Here is a 21,049-nt window from a genome sequence, read left to right on the forward strand (position 1 = left end):
GTGCAAGGAGGCAGTTCACCATCGCCTTCTCAAGGTCAACGAGGGACAGGCAATAAATACTGGGCCCAGCCAGTGATATCCACAATTGAATAAATTACAAAAATAACACACGGTTGTGTTGGAAGGTCAGAGGCTATGGTACAAAAACAAAGCAACGAGTAGCAGATTTTCGCCTCCTGGCAGATCTAGAATGCCTGATTTTATCACACAAAAAGAAGAAAAATGCTCACTGTTCTGGAAATGGGATTTGCAAGTTGTGTTAGTGATATAGAGTGTACAGTGGACAAAGGACTTTGTGATACAAATATGGTTAATGTAATATAGAGGAAGCACTGCATGGCTCATATTCTTCTGGTCCAAGTTTCCACTGCGGTCAGATATTCCATTTCATTCAGTTCCAGACAGACAGTTAAATTCTATTGTCAGAATTATTCCTACTTATGCGAGACCAACGTGATAATTTGTTCCTCTCCCTTTAGTAACCCACACTTTACTTTGAGAGATGCTCCCACGAACACATGGACACTGGGGTCATCTCGAACTGGCATCTCGAACTGGCTCCGATGACAGAGAATCCTCACAATGTGATCTATCGTCCTCGGATTGTAATGCTACCTCCGGTTTTAGGGTGGAGAACATTCTTTGGGACTCTTATTCTGCAAAACAGACACAGTGACTGAACCGATGCTGTTCTCTTTAGGCTCAGAACCCAGACTCAGCAAAATTCAAATCGAAAAGCTCTCACTGAATCACATTGTCACTGGAATCCAAAGTTCCCTTCAGTTTATTGACCCACATGCAATAATGTTCTGCAGTGAAAGCTATTCCCAGTAAAACTTCTCATTGAAATCACAGGTATTCTCCTGTCTGTGCTCCACAATTCCTACAATGCTACATTGATAGATACCCACAGAAAAGCAAGAACACTGGGTCAGAAATTGCCATTGGAGCACCTCCCCCCACTCAGTACATTTCTACAATGACCCATCCTCCCAGCAACCTGAGGCCATAGCAGTCAGGGGGTCCAGCATGTGGATAGGGATCCCCATTCCATGCAATTCCACTATCTAGAATACCTTCACTCAGATTGATTCCTGGAGATCTTGATTAACAGTACAGAACATTTCACTGGATAATGCAGATTGCCTGTGAGCTACAGACTAAAGATTTATTTTCCTCTCAGTTGAGGAATTACACACAGAGTTAGTTTGGAAATGTTAACTGCGTACATTAATATCATGCATTAGGAACTCATCCTGCCCCAGTCCACTGTGCAGCAAGTTAGAGGTTAAATGCATCGGTCATGCATACCATTGGATCAGCATTCAGACAGCACCCAACATCAAAGAGCAGGATCCACTGGGGTAGTAAAGTCAGGACAAGAATAAACATAAATCACAGAGAGCCGCTCACAGAATGCTCATGCCCCAGAACACTTAGTGATCTGCGTTGTACTAACCTCTGGCATTATGAGAGTAACACATTATGAGAGTAACACTCAGTGCCCTGCATTGTAAGACTTCTGGCATCATGACAGTAACACATGTTCTCTGAATCATACATGGTGCTATCAGCTACAATAATAAATGTGTTTGGTATCTTGCCACCCATTACTCCAACAATAACATTTTCCTTCAAGTAAACCATTTTGGGATTGAAGCCACAGGATGTTATTCCATCATAGAGTTGTATCCACTGTGTTACTGCCCTGCTGTAAAATACACTGGGCCAGATCTGTCCCAGGCAGCAGAGTGGGTGCAGTATCCGTGACATTTACAATGGACTATGGAAATTGTCAGCTCAGTGCTCTTGCCACTGCAAACATTTATAAACTTCCAAGTGCAAGCTGGCACCAACATGTCCCTTCAGTACTCTCTCACTTCCACCCCCCAACATGCTTTCCATCCCTCAATAGCCGCAAAACAGACTTGGGTTACTCAGCACCTAAATGTAATCTCCAATAAACCACCTGCAGTTGATACAGTGACTTGAACAGAAGGAACAATTTCATCCATCCACAAGGAGCTGATATGACTGAGCTGCCCTGTGTGGGGTCAGTTCACTGAATGACCATCCCCAACCAAAACAGGATTTAGTTCTTGAATAAGGGCTTATGCCCGAAACGCCGATTCTCCTGCTCCTCAGATGCTGCCTGGCCTGCTGTGTTTTTCCAGCACCACATTTTTCAACTCTGATACTCCAGCATCTGCAGTCCTCACTTTCTCCTAGGATTTAGTCCAAAACAACTTTGTGCAAAGTGAACACGGGCGAATAGTCTTTCCCACTCACCTCCAATTTCCAATCATCCAGAGTACAAGAAGCAGATGACAACATTCCACAGGTTGGCTCGAATTGGTGGTGAAGTCTTGAACTATATCGATGTAACGACAGCAAGTCCCATTATAACTGTTAGATGTATATTACAATATAAACTAGCCCCTGTGGTGTCAATCACAATCACTGTTTGGACAGACATCCCGTGTGGCAATTGGTACAAGAATGGTCCATGCCATGAGGCTATATCAAGGTCTACAGATGAATCATATTCTTTTAGCAGAGTGATGCTGATGGAGTATGGATCAACTGGCGACCCTGATATAGATCCAACTCATCATGTCCGTCAATATTGAACATTAGGTCAGCTGGAGGTCGCAGTAACAGGGCTGACTTTCCCTCCGTATGGTCGGATGTTCTTGATTCTGATTGGATCCTGGGAGCAGCACCACAATATCAAATATACGAAATCGGTGCATCAGTCACCACAAACCAACTTGTCTTTCATCAGCGAAAAAATCCTGTTTTATCATCCAGTCTCCAGCGTACTGAGCCCTGTGGACCAGGGACAAGAACAGAGACTTCACAAAGCAAACAGAGTACTGCACTCCAAGGAGTAACATGATGGCCTCAGAGTGAATCTCAAAATATATCCAGGGGCTTCATCTCCAAAATGTCAAGGTCAACTAAATAACGACAATAATAATCTAATGTAATTATCCAAAATTGATAGCCAAAGACGAAATAACAATCCCAAACGAAGGCACATGGGACGCTCATTACATAGACCACTATCGTGCTGGGAACATCAAAGGATAACAACAACAAAGGGCAACGAGGGAAACCTGCAGTTGCACAAAAGGTTTTTGGTTCTCTGTGGGAGATCTGCTGCCCCTCCACTCCAGTTCTCAGTGTTTCTCCTGTTCGGTGGTACGGTGCATCTTTGTACAAATGCCACAACTCATATATCTGTTTGACAATCAAATAATTCAAGAATACACATCACAATTGGAACCTTGTGCTCAACACACCTCCCAGTGATCTGTCCTCACAAATATCATGTCCCGACCCAACCAATGATTTTTAAAACATACAGGTAGTGAAAACATTCTGTGCTGACGCTCATTGATCACTCCTCAATGATCTGTTCCAGCCACCCATTGCCCAAATTGTATCTGGGCATCCATTTGAAACAAGCTGCCTGAGCAATAGCCACCAACACAATACCTTGATATCAAGGCATGGGGAACACCAGGTGTCACTAAGGGGTGGGTTGTTACAATACCTATCTAACCGATAGCAGGCTTTGATTTACCACAGAGAGACAGTGGTCTTTCTAAACACTTTCTAGCCCAGCCAGGGCCGGTGCTCAGCCAAACTCCATAAACGTGGCCTCTATGCAAACCCATTGGGCACAGTGCAGAGAAACAGACAATGCTGCACATTACGGAGGAGCCTCCTCATTAAAAACCTCTTCACTGTAAACTCAGTAAGTGAGGACACTGTCATCTGGCATGAGGATTTCGTTGCTAAAAGGAAATAAAATACTTATCATTCCTTGAGTGGAAATAGGTATGAACCAATGCATAGATTTAGACACGTTGATTTTTTTCCAAGACTTACCAGGAATACCAACAACAGCAAGGATGGTGTAGTATACCTTAGCTACTATTTGCCTTGGAAGATGCATTTTGTTGTTTGTGAATCAATCTCTCTGTTCCTTCTGCTGGCAATCTGTAAGATTTGGAGAATTCTCTTGGAGTTGGAGCTGACATCATTCCAGAGACTTTATTTTATATTGTGTGGTATCCCCAATGAGAAACTATGGTTATATCTGCATTTTTAAAATCACTTTGAACAAACAGATTACAACACAAGTTTATTTTATGGATGTGAAATTATTGAGATTCATGTCCGTAACTGAATACCCCAAAGACTGGATTAATCTGATCCTACTGGTCTCAAATTTTATTTGCAATTTGTCTTCAGACAACATTACTTACATTATTTCACACATTATTTGTCCAATCAAGATCTAAATATCTTTTGATATCCCTTTCAGTGATGACCTTCATTTTGCTGAGACAATTCACTGATTCAATCCCTCATATTGTCGAGCTCCTTTAAAGCTGATCGACTGCATACTGTTATCCTACGGCTTTCCTGTTCATTCAGTTTTACAACTCATTTGGGAAATTCTGTTTGTAAACGAGCATTCTAATAGAAAAGCTGAAACTGATACTGATCATAACAGCAGCTGGGATGTACTCGAGGTAACATTTCCTCAAAACAAAGACAAAAACAGAAACTAATTCTGCAATTACAGAATCATACAGAACACAAGAGGCATTGTGGCCTGTCGTGCTTTCCGAACCAAAATGACACTAAATTTCCATCAGTCCCACTTTCCAGTACTTGGATCGTAGCCTTCAATGTTAGAACATTTCAAGTGCTCATCCAAATACTTTTCTGAGTTTTCCCAACTGAATTGAAGGCCCCTATCATCCTTGAGGCGAGAAGATTTTGTCTTATGTCCTCTCTAAACCTCCTGCCTTTCAGCTTCAAATGATGTCACTACGTTATTGGCCTTTGGACTAAGTGTGTATCTAATTTCTATACACCCTGTCTTTGCCCCTCCCAGTCTTAGATCCCCCTGTCTCTGCTCTAAAGAAAGCAGCCTGAGCTTATCCAAGCTCCCTCTTCACCGCTAAACTTCCACAGCCCAAGCAATTTTCTGGTGAATCTTCCAATACAATCACATCCTCCCTGTGATGTCGTGACCAGAATTGTACATAATACTCCAATTGTGGCCTAACCAAAGACCTGTACAACTCCAACGTGATCTCCCTGCTCTTACAATCTATATCTCAAATAATAAAGGCAACTGCCCCAAATGCCTTCTTACCTACCCTATTATCCTGTCCTCTCACCTTCAGGGATCTGTGAACAAGTTCCTCATGTTCTTTCTGTTCTTCTGAGCTTCTTCGTGCCCTACAATTCATTGTTTGTTCTCTTATCTTGTTACTTCTGGCAACGTTCATCACTTATACAGTCATAGATTCAAAGAGATATACAGCACGGAAACACACCCTTCAGCCCAACTCGTCCATGCCGATCAGTTATCCCAATGCAATCTCGGCCCACATGCCAACACCCAACCCATATCCCTCCAAACCCTTTCTATTCATATACCCATCCAAAAGGCTCTTAAATGTTGCAATTGTACCAGCCTCATCCACTTCCTCTTGCAGCTCATTCCATACACATACCACCCCCTGCGTGAAAAAGCTGTCCCTTAGGTCTCTTTTGTAACTTTACCCTCTCACCCTGAATCCATAGCCTCTAGTTCTGGACTCCACCAACCAAGGAAAATACTTTGTCTATTTATTCTATCCATGTGCCTTATAATTGTGTAAACCTCAATAAGGTCATCCCCAGCCCCCCTTGCTCCAGCGAAAACAGCCTCAGCACGTTCAGCCTCTCCCTACAGCTCAAATTCTCCAACCCTGGCAACATCCTTGCAAATCCTTTCTGAATCCTTTCAAGTTTCCCATCATCGTTCCGTTCGGAAGGAGACCAGAATTGCACGCAATATTTCAACAGTGCTCTATCCAATGTCCTATACAGCCGTAACATGACCTCCCAACTCCTGTACTCAATACTCTGACCAATAACAGAAATCATACCAAACGCCGTTTTCCAAATCCTTTCTACCTGCGATCCCACTTTCAAGGAGATATGAACCTGTACTCCAAGGTATCTTTGCTCAGCAACACACCCTAGGAGCTTGCCATCAAGTGTATAAGTCCTGCTAAGTTTGCTTTCACAAAATGTAGCATCTCGCATTTATCTCCATCTGCTAGTTATCCGCCCATTGGCCTATCTGATCAAGATCCTGTTTGAATCTAAGCTAACCTTCTTTGCTGTGCACTACACCTCCAATGTTCGTGTCGTCTGAAAACTTACTAACTCTTCCTCTTCTGTTCACATCCAAATAATTTATATTACTGACGACAAATAGAGAACACACCACCGATCCTTGTGGCACACCTCTGGTCAGAGGCATTCTGAAAACCAACCCTCAACCACCACTCTCTGTCTTCTACCTGCGAGCCAGTTCTGTATCCAATTGTCTAGTTCTCCCTTCATTCCGTGAGATCTAACATTGCTAACCAGTCTCTCATGGGGAACCTGGTCAAACGCCTTACTGAAGTTCATATACATCACATCTACCGTTATGGTCTCATCAATCCTCATTGTTATTTCTTCAAAAATTCAACCTAGTTTGTGAGACATGATTCCCCATGCACAAAGCCATGTTGTCTATCCCTAATCAGTCCTTGCCTTTCCAAATACATGTACATTCTGCCCCTCAGGATTCCCTGCAACAATTGGCCCACCACCGACATCTGGCTCACTAGCCTATTGTTCCCTGGCTTGTCCTTACCACCCTTTTTGAACTGTGACACCATGTTAGACAATCTCCAATCTTCCAGCACCTCACCTGTGACTGTTGATGATGCAAATGTCTCAGCAAGTGCCCAGCGATCATTTCCCCAGCTTCCCACAGAGTTCTGGGGTACACCTGATTAGGTCCTGATAATTTCTTCACTTTTACGCAGTTTAAGACATCCACCACCTCCTCCACTTTAATATGGACATTTTTCAAGATGTCACCATCTATTTCCCTACATTCTATATCTTCCATGTCCTTTTTCAGAAGAAAAAGTGATGCAAAACACTCGTTTTGTTTCTCCCCCATTTTCTGCAGATCCACACAAAGGCCGCCTTGCGGATCTTTGAGGTGCCATATTCTCTCCCTAGTAACCCTTTTGTCCTTAATATATTTGTAAATACCCGTTGGATTTTCCTTAATTCTATTTGCAAAAGCTATCTCATGTCTCCTCCTGATTTCCCTCTTAAATATACTCCTATTGCCTTTATACTTTCCTCAGGGTTCACTCGAACCGTCCGGTCTATACCTGACATATGCTCCCTTCTTTTTCTTTACCAAACCCACACTTACTTTAGTCATCCAGTATGCCCTATACCTTCCAGCCTTTTCTTTCACCAGAACAGGAATATACTACTCTGGATTCTCGCTCCCTAATTTCTGAAGGCTTCCCCTTTTCTGGCCGTCCCTTTACCTGCAAACATCTGCGTGCAATCAGCTGTTGAAAGTTCTTGCCTCAGACCATCAAATTGGCCTTTCTCCAATTTAGAACTTTAACTTTTCGATCTGGTCTATGCTTTTCACACTTCAAAGTTTGGGAGAAGATCTGTAGCTCGGGTGCTCGTTGATGTGGTTCTGTTCGCCGAGCTGGGAATTTGTGTTGCAGATGGTTCATCCCCTGTCTAGGTGACATCCTCAGTGCTTGGGACACTCCTGTGAAGCGCTTCTGTGGTGTTTCCTCCAGCATTTATAGTTATTTGTATCTGCCGCTTCCGGTTGTCAATTCCAGCTGTCCGCTGCAGTGGCCGGTATATTGGGTCCAGGTCGATGTGCTTATTGATTGAATCTGAGGATGAGTACCATGCCTCTAGGAATTCCCTGGCTGTTCTCTGTTTGGGTTGTCCGATAATAGTAGTGTTGTCCCAGTCGAACTCATGTAGCTTTTCATCTGAGTGTATGGCTACTGAGGATAGCTGGTCATGTCGTTTCGTGGCTAGTTGGTGTTCATGGATGTGGATCATGAGCTGTCTTCCTGTTTGTCCTATGTAGTGTATTGTGCAGTCCTTGCATGGGATTGTGTACACTACATTGGTTTTGCTCATGTTGGGTATCGGGTCCTTTGTCCTGCTGAGTCGTTGTCTAAGAGTGGCTGTTGGTTTGTGTGCAGTCATGAGTCCTATTGGTCGCAGTAGTCTGGCTGTCAGTGCAGAAATGTTTTTGATGTATGGTAGTGTGGCTAGTCCTTTGGGTTGTGGCATGTCCTCATTCCGTTGACTTTCCCTTCGGCATCTGTTGATGAAATTGCGGGGGTATCCGTTTTTGGCGAATACATTGTATTCTTCCTCTTTTTGCAGTTCTCTTCCTCTTCTTCCTCTTTTTATAGTTCTGGTGTACTGCAGTGTATTGTGGCCCTTTTGAAAAGTGTCTTGATGCAACTTCTTTTCTGTGTTGGGATGGTTGCTTTCGTAGTTTAGGACTTGGTCTGTGTGTGTGGCTTTCCTGTATACCTTTGTGGTGAATTCTCCGTTCGGTGTTCTCTGTACCATCACGTCTCGGAATGGGTGTGGTTGTCCTTTTCTACCTCTCTAGTGAATCGGATTCCTGTGAGTGTGGCGTTGATGATCCGGTGTGTGTTCTCTACTTCTATGTTTTTAATGATTACAAAGGTGTCATCCACATATCTGACCCAGAGTTTGGGTTGAATTTGCGGTAAACTGTTTGATCATACCTTTGCATCACTGCTTCTGCTATGAGTCCAGAGATGGGTGAGCCCATGGGTGTGCCATTGATTTGTTCATATATTTGGCTATTGAATGTGAAGTGTGTTGTGAGGCACAGCACATAACAGCACACAAACCAACAGCCACTCTCAGACGACAACTCACCAGGACAAAGGACCCGATACCCAACATGAGCAAAACCAATGTCGTGTACAAATTCCCATGAAAGGACTGCACAAAACACTACATAGGACAAACAGGAAGACAGCTAACGATCCGCATCCATGAACACCAACTAGCCACGAAACGACATGACCAGCTATCCTCAGTAGCCACACACTCAGATGAGTTCGACTGGGACAACACTACTATTATAGGACAAGCCAAACAGAGAATAGCCACGGAATTCCTCGAGGCATGGCACTCATTCACAGATTCAATCAATAAGAACATCGACCTGGACCCAATATACCAGCCACTGCAGCGGACAGCTGGAACTGACAACCTGAAGTGGCAGATACAAATCACTATAATTGCCCGAGGAAACATCACAGAAGCGCTTCACAGGAAACTCCCAAGCACTGAGGATGTCACCTCGACAGGGGATGAAACGTCTCCAACACAAATTCCCAGCTCGGTGAACAGAACCACAACAACTTTTCACACTTATCAGGGTTAAAATACGTCCCTCGCTGAATTGTTCATCTAATCAATCTGTCTGTACATGTCTGTCACCTCAAGCTTTATTCCTCACTTTGCACGTGTCAATAGTTGTATTATCTGCAAACTTCTCCATCATCCCCAGCTACACGCTCCCTGTGCCAGCACACAAGCTTTCTCTCTCTCTCGAACAGACACACGCATGCATACACTTTCTCTTACACATGAGTGCACATATGCATGCATGTACACATATGCACACGTGTAGACACATACATGTTCACACACGGACATACGAAGGCACAGATGTAAACAACTCTCTCACACACAAGCTCTCACACTCTCTCGCTCTCTCTCACACACACATGCACACACACATATACACACCCACCCACACATAAACTACAACATCATTTATGAGTATGGCGGGCAAGAGGGATCTGGAATTGATCCCTGTGGTACATTAATGGGCACCAGGCTCTAACTACACAAACAGCCTTCTACCAACATTTCTGACTAGGCTAATACTGGAGCCAACTGACCAATTTGCTCTGGATGCCATGTGTTTTTCCGTTTATTAACAATCTCCCGTGTGGGACCTTGTCAAAGACTTTGCTGAAATCTATATAAATAACTTCATTTGCCCTACCCTCATCCGTAGACCTAGTCATCTCCACGAAAAACTCCACCAGATTTGTTCAGCATGACCTTCCTCTGACAAGGCCACACTGACAATCCCTAACTGACGTAAGCTTTTCCAGATGGATATCAAAATTCTCTCCTTCAGAATTTTCACCAATACATTCCCTAACTCTGACGATAAACTCACTGGCTGTTACTCCAGGTCTATCTCTGCCACCCTTCTTGAAAAGTGGAACCACATCAGCTGTCCTCCAATCCTCTGGCACCTCCTCTGTGGCCAAAGAGCATTAGAACATTTGGATCAGAGTCACTATAATGTCTTCCTTGGTTACAAGTTCTATGGAACTCAAGATTAGTCCACTTGTAAGCCCACCAAACCGACAATACCTCCTCCCATCACATATAAATCTGCTCAAGACAGACTGAAAGCAAGGTTGTTTATTTTTGCAGTTTCCCTTCCCAAACCTGCTCCCATCCTCCCCAAACCTGGGCAAAATGTGTTTCCTGAACCATGCTTTTTGAATGCCAATTTTTCAGATTAACATATTACATGCCGTTTCATCCGAAGACTTAATAAAACATTCATAAAGCGGAGGCATGTCTGAGACATTTTGCAAACACACACACGTATACCTCATCCACAGGTAAATTATTCTTCTGCCTTTCTACTTCAAATTTTCCTCAGCATGAGAAAATAGTTCACACTGCTCATCCATAGTACCGGAAAATCTTTCACTGAACAATTACGCGAACCCATGTCGATAAGCAGCAAAACACACACTCTCAATATTGTTCCCAGTCCATTCAAATTAATATCATTGACAGCTCCCACGTAGTCTGCCTGTATTCCCATTTCCACAGGAACAATAGAAACAAATTCATATTCAATGATAAATAACAAGATTTCTTGGGTAAGTGGAAGAGAAACATCAGGTTGTTCTGATTCAGCGAGGAAACCAGCAAATGAATCAACCCCATGTTTAGACATTTCAGAGGTGTATCGTGCAGCTGGGTCAAATCCTACCATGACAGAACTTCACTGTAATAAATATCTGGAATTTAAACTCCAATGTAGACCATGAGACCTTGACTCTTGCCTCGATTTAACTTGACTGCCCAGGCCAGTCGAACTAGTCTCAGATGCTCATGAGTTTGTGCAATGAAGGCAGATCTGAACATAAAACGTCGACGTTCTCCATGTACAGGATAGTTTGGAGCTGTAGCCCTCCCCTCACTGAATAAGTCACCGTGTTCAGACTCACATCTTAAGCAAAAGTATCGAAACAGGGCAAGAGAGAGTGGACAGGCCTGCCTGCCTTGCTGATTCCTATCCATTGTGTGAGACTGCACAAACAATGTTGGTGTAGAGCAGTCAGAGCCAATTGTGGAGTCCCTCCTCCCAAAGCCCATTTTGGAGAGCACATCCCATGTGTGATATCCTTCTCCTGGTACAGGCTGATGAGGCAGGTGTCACTTTTTTTTTAAATCAAGGACATACTTTGTTCATTGAAAATCTCTATGTATAGAAACATAGTCAGGAAGACCGTTCGGTTCTTCCCATTTGCATTTCAAGTAAACAAACACAACTTACGACGTTGACTTTATCCAAAAACCCAAAGAACTCTCTTATGTACATTATACCAATATTTGCATGTATTTGAGACAGTGGGAGGGTCCGATAACTGAACAGACTCCCATTTCCCTCGGCAGGGAGAGCTCACACAGTAGGTCTTTTCCCACTGCAGCTTGGCAGCAGCTGCTCCAAGCTTTAGTGCGTCCCTCAGCACGCAGTCCTGGATCTTGGAATGTGCCAGCCTGGAACACTCAGTCACCTCCAACTCCTTGTTCTGGAAGACCAATAAGTTTCAGGCAGACCAAAGAGCATCTTTCATTGAATTGATGGTCCTCTCTGTCCAGTTGTTGTTTGTTTTGGTCTCCCGGGAACCAGACTGTCGAGCTCAGAGTCCTGCAGCATAGAGCTGCTTGTGGCAAGCCTCAGCAAAAACCACTTCATCTTTCTCCAAACTTTCAATGTAAAGACACATGGGGTAGTGGTCATATTTTTGAAGTAATTCTTCCAAAGGAGTGCCATAAGCAATTGCTTACAAATGTTTTAGTGCACAGTTTATAGCCTTGAGCCTATGTTTGGCTGAGACTAACTGGGGAATCTGAAGTTCAGATTCTCAGAATTTATAGTGGTAAACTTAAATACCACTATTATGTTTCTACCATAATATAACTGCAGATAACGGTTTTAGTAAGCAAGGTTATTAATAGATACATGGGCCAAAGACCAGTGTGTGGGGTCAGACTACAGGTCAATCATGATCTCATTGGATGATGAATTTTATTTGCATTGTATCATCCACATTAAATCGGAAGCAGGGAAAACGGATGGAATATGGAAAACGTGTTATGAGTTGATATTTTAGATTACTTACAGTGTGGAAACAGGCCCTTCGGCCCAACAAGTCCACACCGACCCGCCGAAGCGCAACCCACCCATACCCCTACATTTACCCCTTACCTAACACTCCTGGCAATTTAGCGTGGCCAATTCACCTGACCTGCACATCTTTGGACTGTGGGAGGAAACCGGAGCACCCGGAGGAAACCCACGCCGACACGGGGAGACCGTGCAAACTCCACACAGTCAGTCGCCTGAGGCGGGAATTGACGCCGGGTCTCTGGCGCTGTGAGGCAGCAGTGCCAACCACTGTGCCACCGTGCCACCCACGGATTCTGACAGATGAGGTATTGCTACATTTTGCTGAGGTTATTTCTGAATCTCAGACCCTATCAAAATACCTGTTCATCAAATTCATTTGACACACTTTATAAGATATCTTTCTATCTCGCATTCTTATTAAATAGCTTGTCTCACTCAATTTCCTTTTGATTGGGTAAGGCCCCCTAAAGCTTGTTTTTAATGCTTTGCCTACCACTGCAAGTAACAGTAACACTTTACCCCCACTAATGAAATTGTCAAATTTTGGTTGTTGTCTGGAAGTCTCGTGGACTCATCCATTATCGCCATCAAATTCTGATTCTCACTTTTTCTTTTCGGTAGGGGTCCTACAAAATCAATTACAAACCTTGTCAAGTGTTCCTCCAATGTGGGAATGGATATTAAGCGTCCTCGTATTATCACTGCCTGAAGTTTTCCAATTACATATGACAACCTGGCAAAATTCAGCTCCTTTCTACAGTCCAGGCTAATAAATTTGTTTTTTTTGTATTTTGGGCTAGTGTTTTCCTTACTCCCAAATGAGATCCTATTGGTAATTTATCTGCTACCTGAAACCCTTCCTTTCTATAACCCACCAATAATACAATTAATGACCTTCTGCCGATTTCGCATCTGCCTGAATATGTGATGTTCTCCATTTCATCATCAAGGTGTCAGTAGGCATCACACTCACTTGTGATCCAGCTCGAACATTAACAAGATAAACTGTTTTTCACTGTTACTACTTCCCCGATTTCACCACTTTCCTCCTGACTCTCCAAACACACTTTCTGTCACAGAACCTTGCTCTCTCACCATGAATTCCACATATTACCATCTTTTCACACAGTACTCCTTCTGAATTATTTTCTCATCTCTCACCATCAAAGATTGACTTGATTCCGTATCCCTTTACATTTTAATTTATTTGACTGCTCCTTCTGACTTACATGATTAAACCTCACCCACAAAAGTAAATTCTTGAAACAGTTCTGACACTTCAATTTCAAACAGCCCCTGACCAGGTTGTGCATTCTGTTGATGCTTTTTTAGCTTCCACTGTACTTCCCTTTACCACTTCAGCAAAACACAAAGGCTTATCTTATTTTCTCACAGCTTTTTTCCTCACCCACCAATCCTGTGACTTAATGTGATATACTGTATTACAGTGAAAACACTTGATCTTTTACGTTCTGTTTCTCCTTCAGGGGTTTCCATTTTATCCTGTGGCAAATTATCTTTATTTTCTTACTACATGAGGATTTCTCTTATCCCAAATTGCTATCCCTCACAGATGAAAATTCATGATGGAAGTCTATCTTCGTTTCATGAACCAACTCATAAGAATCAGCCATTTCAGCTGCTCATCTCACCGTCTTTAACATTCCGTTCTTCCATATGCATTCTCAGTACCTCAGGAAGTGAATATTTGAACTCCTCCAAAATAATCGTCTTTCATAGGGCATCATATATTTGATCTATTTCCAATTCAGTTATCAACCTATAAAAATTACTTTATTTGATCCTTTCAAACGCAATGCATGTTTGACCAGGTTCCCTGCTTAGACTCTTAAAACGTCATCTGTAGAAGTCTGGTACGAGCTCATGTACACTGAAGATGGCATTTTTCAACTCCTCATACTCCCCAGATACCTGTTCTGATCGTGATGCCAATGCCTTGCCCGCTCTATCTACCAAATTTGCATGAATCAACAATACTCAAATGAAAAGACAGGGTTTATAAAGATAAACCATTTCCACTGGTTGGGGATTCTAGAAGTAGGGACCAATGACAGAGAATTGTTTCCAGACCAGGTCAGGAATGGAGAGATATTAAGAAGCATTTCTACACACAAAGAGAGGTTGATGTTTGGAACACTCTTCCACAATGCCAGTGGATGCTGGATCAGTTGTTCATGATAAATTTGTGATAGATGCCTTTTCGCTCTGTGAAGTGATATAGGCCAAAGGCTGACGTGTGAAGTTAGGCCACAGACCAACCATGGTGAATGGAACAGGGTCGAGGGGATGCATAACCGACTCCTTTCTATATTTCTCACTGGGATGTGGGCGACACTGGTTTATATGAGATTTATTGCCCATCACTAATTGCCCAGAGCTGTTTCGAGTCACATGTAGGCCAGACCAGAAAAGGAGCTGAAAATGTGTTGCAGGAAACGCGCAGCAGGTCAGGCAGCATCCAGGGAACAGGAGAATCGACGTTTCGGGCATAAGCCCTTCTTCAGGAATCCTGATTCTCTTGTTCCCTGGATGCTGCCTGACCTGCTGCGCTTTTCCAGCAACACATTTTCAGCTCTGATCTCCAGCATCTGCAGTCCTCACTTTCTCCTCCAGACCAGATAAGGACAACGGTTTCTGTACCAAAAGAGCATTAATGATCCATTGAGAGGATTCCCCAAAACAATCATTGTTAAACTCTTAATTCCAGATACTTTGTAGAGTTTGAATTCCAATTGGTGGGATTCAAATCCATATCTCCAGAAAATGACCTGGGTTTCTACTTTAAAAATCTTGTGATGACCGCTACACGATGCCCCCTACTCCCACCCCACCCAGTACCAGTATGACTCTGTACTTTGTAATTCTATCGAGGTAACTGAAGGTGTATGCTGGATTGTTAAAAACTGATTAGCTTTTCATTGGTATATTGTTCACTTTGAATTGAATTGAATGGCGTTTTAAAAACTAACAAGGAACTATATATTCTTATGGCATTTAGTGTGTGCACGCCTGTGGATGAGTCATTGTGTTCTCTCTGCCCTTTTAGCTACAGGAGTGTATAATTATAATTTATTGAGTCATAGAGTTATACAAAATGGAAACAGACCCTTCAGTCCAACTCATGGGCACCAAACAGGTATCCAAAACTGATCTATTCCTGTTTGCCAGCATTTGGCCCATATTCCTCTGAACCTTTCCTATTCTTGACCCCATCAGATTACACTTCCTCTGGCAACTCATTCCATACATGTATTGAGGGAAATAAGCAAAAAAGGAGGATTCTGGCATATCACATTTTGATCAGGATTGGAAGAGATCACACAGATAGGACAGATGGAGGAACAGAATGGATTTATGAAGATAGAAGTGTTGGAAAGCTTGAATCAGTTTAGAGAGAGAGAGAGATGTTTTAGAGCTCATAGCAAGTTACAAAGAGGGAGAGTATTGACGTGCTGGTTTACAAAGAATGGGAGGACTAAGGGAGTGGGGGAGCTAATGGAAAGTTATTGGGGAGGTGCAACGGCTGGAGAAGTGTACAGGTTATAAATAGGCATTTAGACTCCGGTGTAGGTTAGAGTGAGAGAGCGTGTGAACAGTAAAGTCTGTCCGTGGTTGGAGGGATTGGAGTAGGCTTGACAGTTGGGGGTTAATACAATGGCTGCATTCGTTTATAGCGGCATTTTGGAAACTGGTGAAGTTTACAGATACAAGGAAGGTCATGGAGGTTGGTGGCAGTCACAGAGATACGGTGAGCTGGGGAGCATTATGGTGACTGAAGTTTCTAGCAGCAGGAGAAGGTAATTGAGTGAGAGAAGTTTGCAGTGTATGGTGACGTCAAAGAGACAGGGGTGACTGTAGTCATTGAAGGCACATACAAGTGTAGGGAGGGATTTCGATGCTGTAGGATATGGTGTTATAAAGTGACGGAAATTTCTGGCAGCCGAAGCAAGCGATAAATATAGACGATGTTATCCGGCTGCAGGAGGAAACCGATTGATAGGGTTGTAACTACTGAAGGAGGTTTGAGCGGAGGGAGTATTCTGGGTCTGAGAAAGTTACAGTTATTGGGAACACTGTCAGAGGTTGAGTAGCTTATATGCATGGACAGGATAGTAGGGACTATTGGAGGTTATGGAGATAGGGAGGGTTACATAGAAACAGAGGAAAGAGGGGCAAGTGTAGGCTATTCAGACTCATGAGATAGTCCCCTCCCACCCGTTAAAGAGAATCAAGACTGATAATCTAACTCAATACCTCTTCCTGCTTTCACCCAATAGCTTTCGATATCGTAGTAATTGGAGCAATTTATTGTGATCGGGAGTCTGGAGTGACTGGAAAAGGTTACCGGGATAGGGAGGGCTGGAGTGACTAGAGGAGGTTACAGAGATAGGGAGGATTCGGGTGACTGGGAAGGTTACAAAGATATGGAGGGTTGCAATGACTAGAGGAGGTTACAGTGATAGGGAGGGTTGCAATGCCTGGAGGAGGCTACAGTGATAGGGAAGGTTGGAGTGACTGGAGGAGATTACAGAGATAGGGAGGTTTGGAGTGTCTGGAGGAGGTTACAGAAGTAGGAAGGGTAGAGTAACTGGAGGAGGTTACAGAGGTAGAGAGGGTTGGAGTACCTGGAGGAAGTAACAGTGATAGGGTTGGACTGACAGGAGGTGGTAAATCTGATAGGGAGGGATGGAGTGACTTGGGGAGTTTACATAGATAGGGAGGGTTGCAGTGACTGTAGGAGGTGACATTGATGGGGAGGGTGGAATGACTGGGGGATGTTACAGAGGTAGGGCGGGTTGGAGTGACTGGAGGATGTTACAGTGATAGGGAGGGTTGGAGTGACTGCAGCAGGTGAGAGTGATATGGATGCTTAGAGTGACTGGGCAATGTTACAGTGATCGGGATGGTTGGAATGACTGGGGGAGGCTACAGAGATAGGGAGGGTTCCTGATGAAGGGCTTATGCCCGAAACATCGATTCTCCTGCACCTTGGATACTGCCTGCATGGCTGTGCTTTTCCAGCACTACACTTTCGACTCTGATCTACAACATCTGCAGTCCTTACTTTCTCCTACTGGATTAAACTAGTAATACACAGTGTAATAGACACTGAGTGAGGAGGTTTAAACAGTTAACAATGATTATTCAGACTAAAGGAGGTTACACAGAGAGAGAGCTGTAGGAACTGGAGGTCAACAGGATGTTACAGATATATGAATGGTTTCAGTGGCTCCAGGAGGTTAGGGATTTACGTAAGCTGGTGTTGACTTGAAGGTATTAGAGATGGGGAGTATTATAGACCATGAAGAAAGGCATAGTAATTGAGAGATTACAGGGACCAGATGATGGCGAGGGTTAAAGTGGCTTTAAAATATCACAGAAAAGGAGGGTTGTGGGGACTGGAGTAGCTTGCACTAACAGGAAGGTTCTGGATAAGTTTATTCAGATAGAGAAATCTGTCGGGATGGTAGATGTTTTAAGACTCTTACGGTGCTGGAGAACAGGAGGCAGGAGTGTTATTGGGACTGGAGAAGGTTACAGCGATATTATGTGTAATAGCAGATAGATGAAGGGGCACAGATAGGCAGTTTGGTAGAAGCTGGAGGATGTTGTAGAGTCAGGTTGCGCTATAGGTATTGGACAAGACGACAAAGATAGGAACTAGTGTAGTGACTGAAGGAGGAGGTGACTGTGATAGTACTTGTAGTAGAGGCTGCAATGATTTACAGAGAAAAAGAGGGCAGTCAGGGTTAGCGAAGATGACAAATATATGGAGGGCTCGTAGGGAGGGGAGAAGGTTATAGAGATAGGAACTGTTAAAGGTGTTAAAAATTTCAAGACATTGGTCGACAAGACGAGACCTTATCATATTTTTGGAAAGGGAGCAGAGAACAGAAAGATTCCAGGCTTCAATACCAGCTGCTTGGGAGAGGCGTGTTTTCCCCCTGCTGTACTGATCCTCATGAACGTAGCACAGGACTGGATTGATAACTGTGAGCTTCCTATGCTGTCTCATGTTGGCTCAGGACGGCAGAGCTGATAGTAGCCCTCTCAGCAGCAGTGATGATCGTCCCTGGGAGATTTCTGCTCTGTTCTCCCTTCTCTATTCCATGTCTTGTGGGCCGATGGTTTGAGCCCTCTGTTTGCTCTCTGCTCTGTTCACTGTTAATAATCTTACCTGGCTGCAGGAGTTACTGAAGGCATCAGAGTTCCCTGGCCTTTGTCTCTCTGGCTGTCCATCCGTCCTCAACGAGTTGCTGTATGTGATAAGAGTTGGGAATTCTGTTTGGTAACAAACTCTGAGCATCCACAGGAGACAGAGAAATCGACAAACTCAGACATCAGACTGATGCAGTGAGGATAACACGTGAAGAATAGTCCTGAGTCCGACAGAGATCCGAAAAACTCCACTTTCCATCCTTAACAACTACTGCCTTGTTTCTCTGTTATTCGCTCTGGAGTGGGGCATCCTGTTGTCTCAGGATCCTTGAACAGCTACAAGGGAGAAAGGCAGGCACACAGTAAAGGATACCACAAAGAGAAATATTGAATGAAAGCTCTAAACTGTAGGAAGATTTCAGGACCAAACATTCGTGCAGGAAGAACTAGTTTTGATCCATGGAACAATTATATTAGTTTTCAGGAAAGAAGTGAGACCTCTATTTCTATGGACTCCACTGGAACTTCGTGAGGACCAGTCTCCAGACCAATCATGGAACTAGATTTAGAGATCCAAATTTAAACTCACAGACGGGATTCAGCCACAGGGTTTCGATGAAAGAAGATTTCCAAAACCAAAGAGAAAAGGTAAAGCATCAGAACAACATGGTAATGTCACTGACGACAAGCAGAATGAAGACGGCAGGGACAGATTTCAACTCAAACTGTACACCAGCTAATAGGTTTATGACAGGAAATTGTGGTTAAAAATATACAGGTTATATGTTTGAATGGACAAAGAATCTGCAATAAGGTAGATGCATTTGTCACAGAGAGAGACAAATGATTTCAAGCTAATCTCCATCAGACAGACATGGTTACCGGGAGAACAAAATCTGGGATATCAATATTCTGGGATGCACCACAGAATGGGGTGGGTAACCGTGATAATTCGAGATAGGATAAAGGCATGACAAAGATTATGAGGTTGAATCAGTATGAATGCAAATTCAGAGTAATAAATGTCAGAACACAAAGGTAGGCTGAAGATTTTAGGCCCACGCACAGTGTTCCATTGAGAAACCTTGCATCAGACAGGAAATTATTAGAATTTGTGCATGGTTACTGTGATAATTGTGGGAGGTTCAATCTTCACCTAGTCTGGACAATTCACACTTGGAAGGATAATCTTCAAGGGGAGTTTGGACAATGCTTTAGTTTGAGCTTCTCTGAACAATATATTAGACAACTGCTGAGGATTGCATTTAACTCAGATCGAGCATTGTGCATAAAACTAACTCAGTGAACAATGTCATAGTCAGGGAATCGTAATAAGATGAAATTAGAAGGTATTTTGAGTTTTTAATGTGGTCAAGTGAAGTTCAACCATTCTGGAACTTAAAATAAAACAATTATGTGGGTGTAAGGGGAGAACTGATCAATGTAAACAGAGTAAATATAAAGAAACGCATGGCTGTGAAAGAGCAGAGGAAATTATTCGAAGGAACAGTGTAAGCAGTTCAAAAACAGGACATTCCACTGAAGCAATCAAAAGCTTAGCCAGAAATGCATAGAGTGACTCACCCAGGATATCAACAATCATGAGAATAAAGAGGCTTAGCACTGTTGCCTCACAGTGCCAGAGACCTGGGTTCAATTCCCACCTCAGGCGACTGACTGTGTGAAGTTTGCTCGAACTCCCCGTGTCTGCGTCGGTTTCCTCCCACAGTCCAAAAATGTGCAGGTCAGGTGAATTGGCCAAGCTAAATTGTCCGTAGTGTTAGGTAAGGGGTAAATGTCGGGGTATGGGTGAATTGCGCTTCGGCGGGTCGGTGTGGACTTGTTGGGCCGAAGGGCCTGTTTCCACACTGTAAGTAATCTAATCTAACCACCAAAGGAAAACCAACAATTCTGAGGACTGAGTGTTTTAGAAACAAATTAAGGGCTACCAGAACAGTGAAGCAAATGGAAAACATAGAAGAAGAGATAGCTGTGCCAAATCATCTTCAGCTGCTTCATCAATGACATTTCCTCCACGATAAGATCAGACCTATGGATGTTCATCAATGATTGCACAATGTGCAGCATGATTCGTATTCTTCAGGTATTGATGCAGTCCATATTCAAATGAAACAAGATTGCACAAGATCCAGGATTGCGCTGACAAGTGGCATGCAACATTCACGCCAATGAATGCCAGCCTATAACTATCTCAAGAAAAGACAAGGCAATGTGACTATGGTGGGGCTTTCAAGCGTTATTTTGTACAAGTTTATTTTCAGAGAGAGTTTGAACGAGAAGTACCAAGTTCGGTAGTTAAAACCAACTGAGTAAACACCTTGCCAGGCCTTGGGTTTTAATTTAATACAGCTTCAATGGGTGTGGTCAACTCTCCCAAATCAGGATTTCTGGGTTTTTGTTTTTTCCTTAAATCAGAAGCTGTTGGATTCT

The sequence above is a fragment of the Chiloscyllium plagiosum genome, unplaced genomic scaffold (assembly GCF_037043375.1).
Source record: "Chiloscyllium plagiosum isolate Xiang-an unplaced genomic scaffold, Cpla_swu_hap1 HiC_scaffold_45, whole genome shotgun sequence".
Classification (NCBI taxonomy): Eukaryota; Metazoa; Chordata; class Chondrichthyes; order Orectolobiformes; family Hemiscylliidae; genus Chiloscyllium; species Chiloscyllium plagiosum.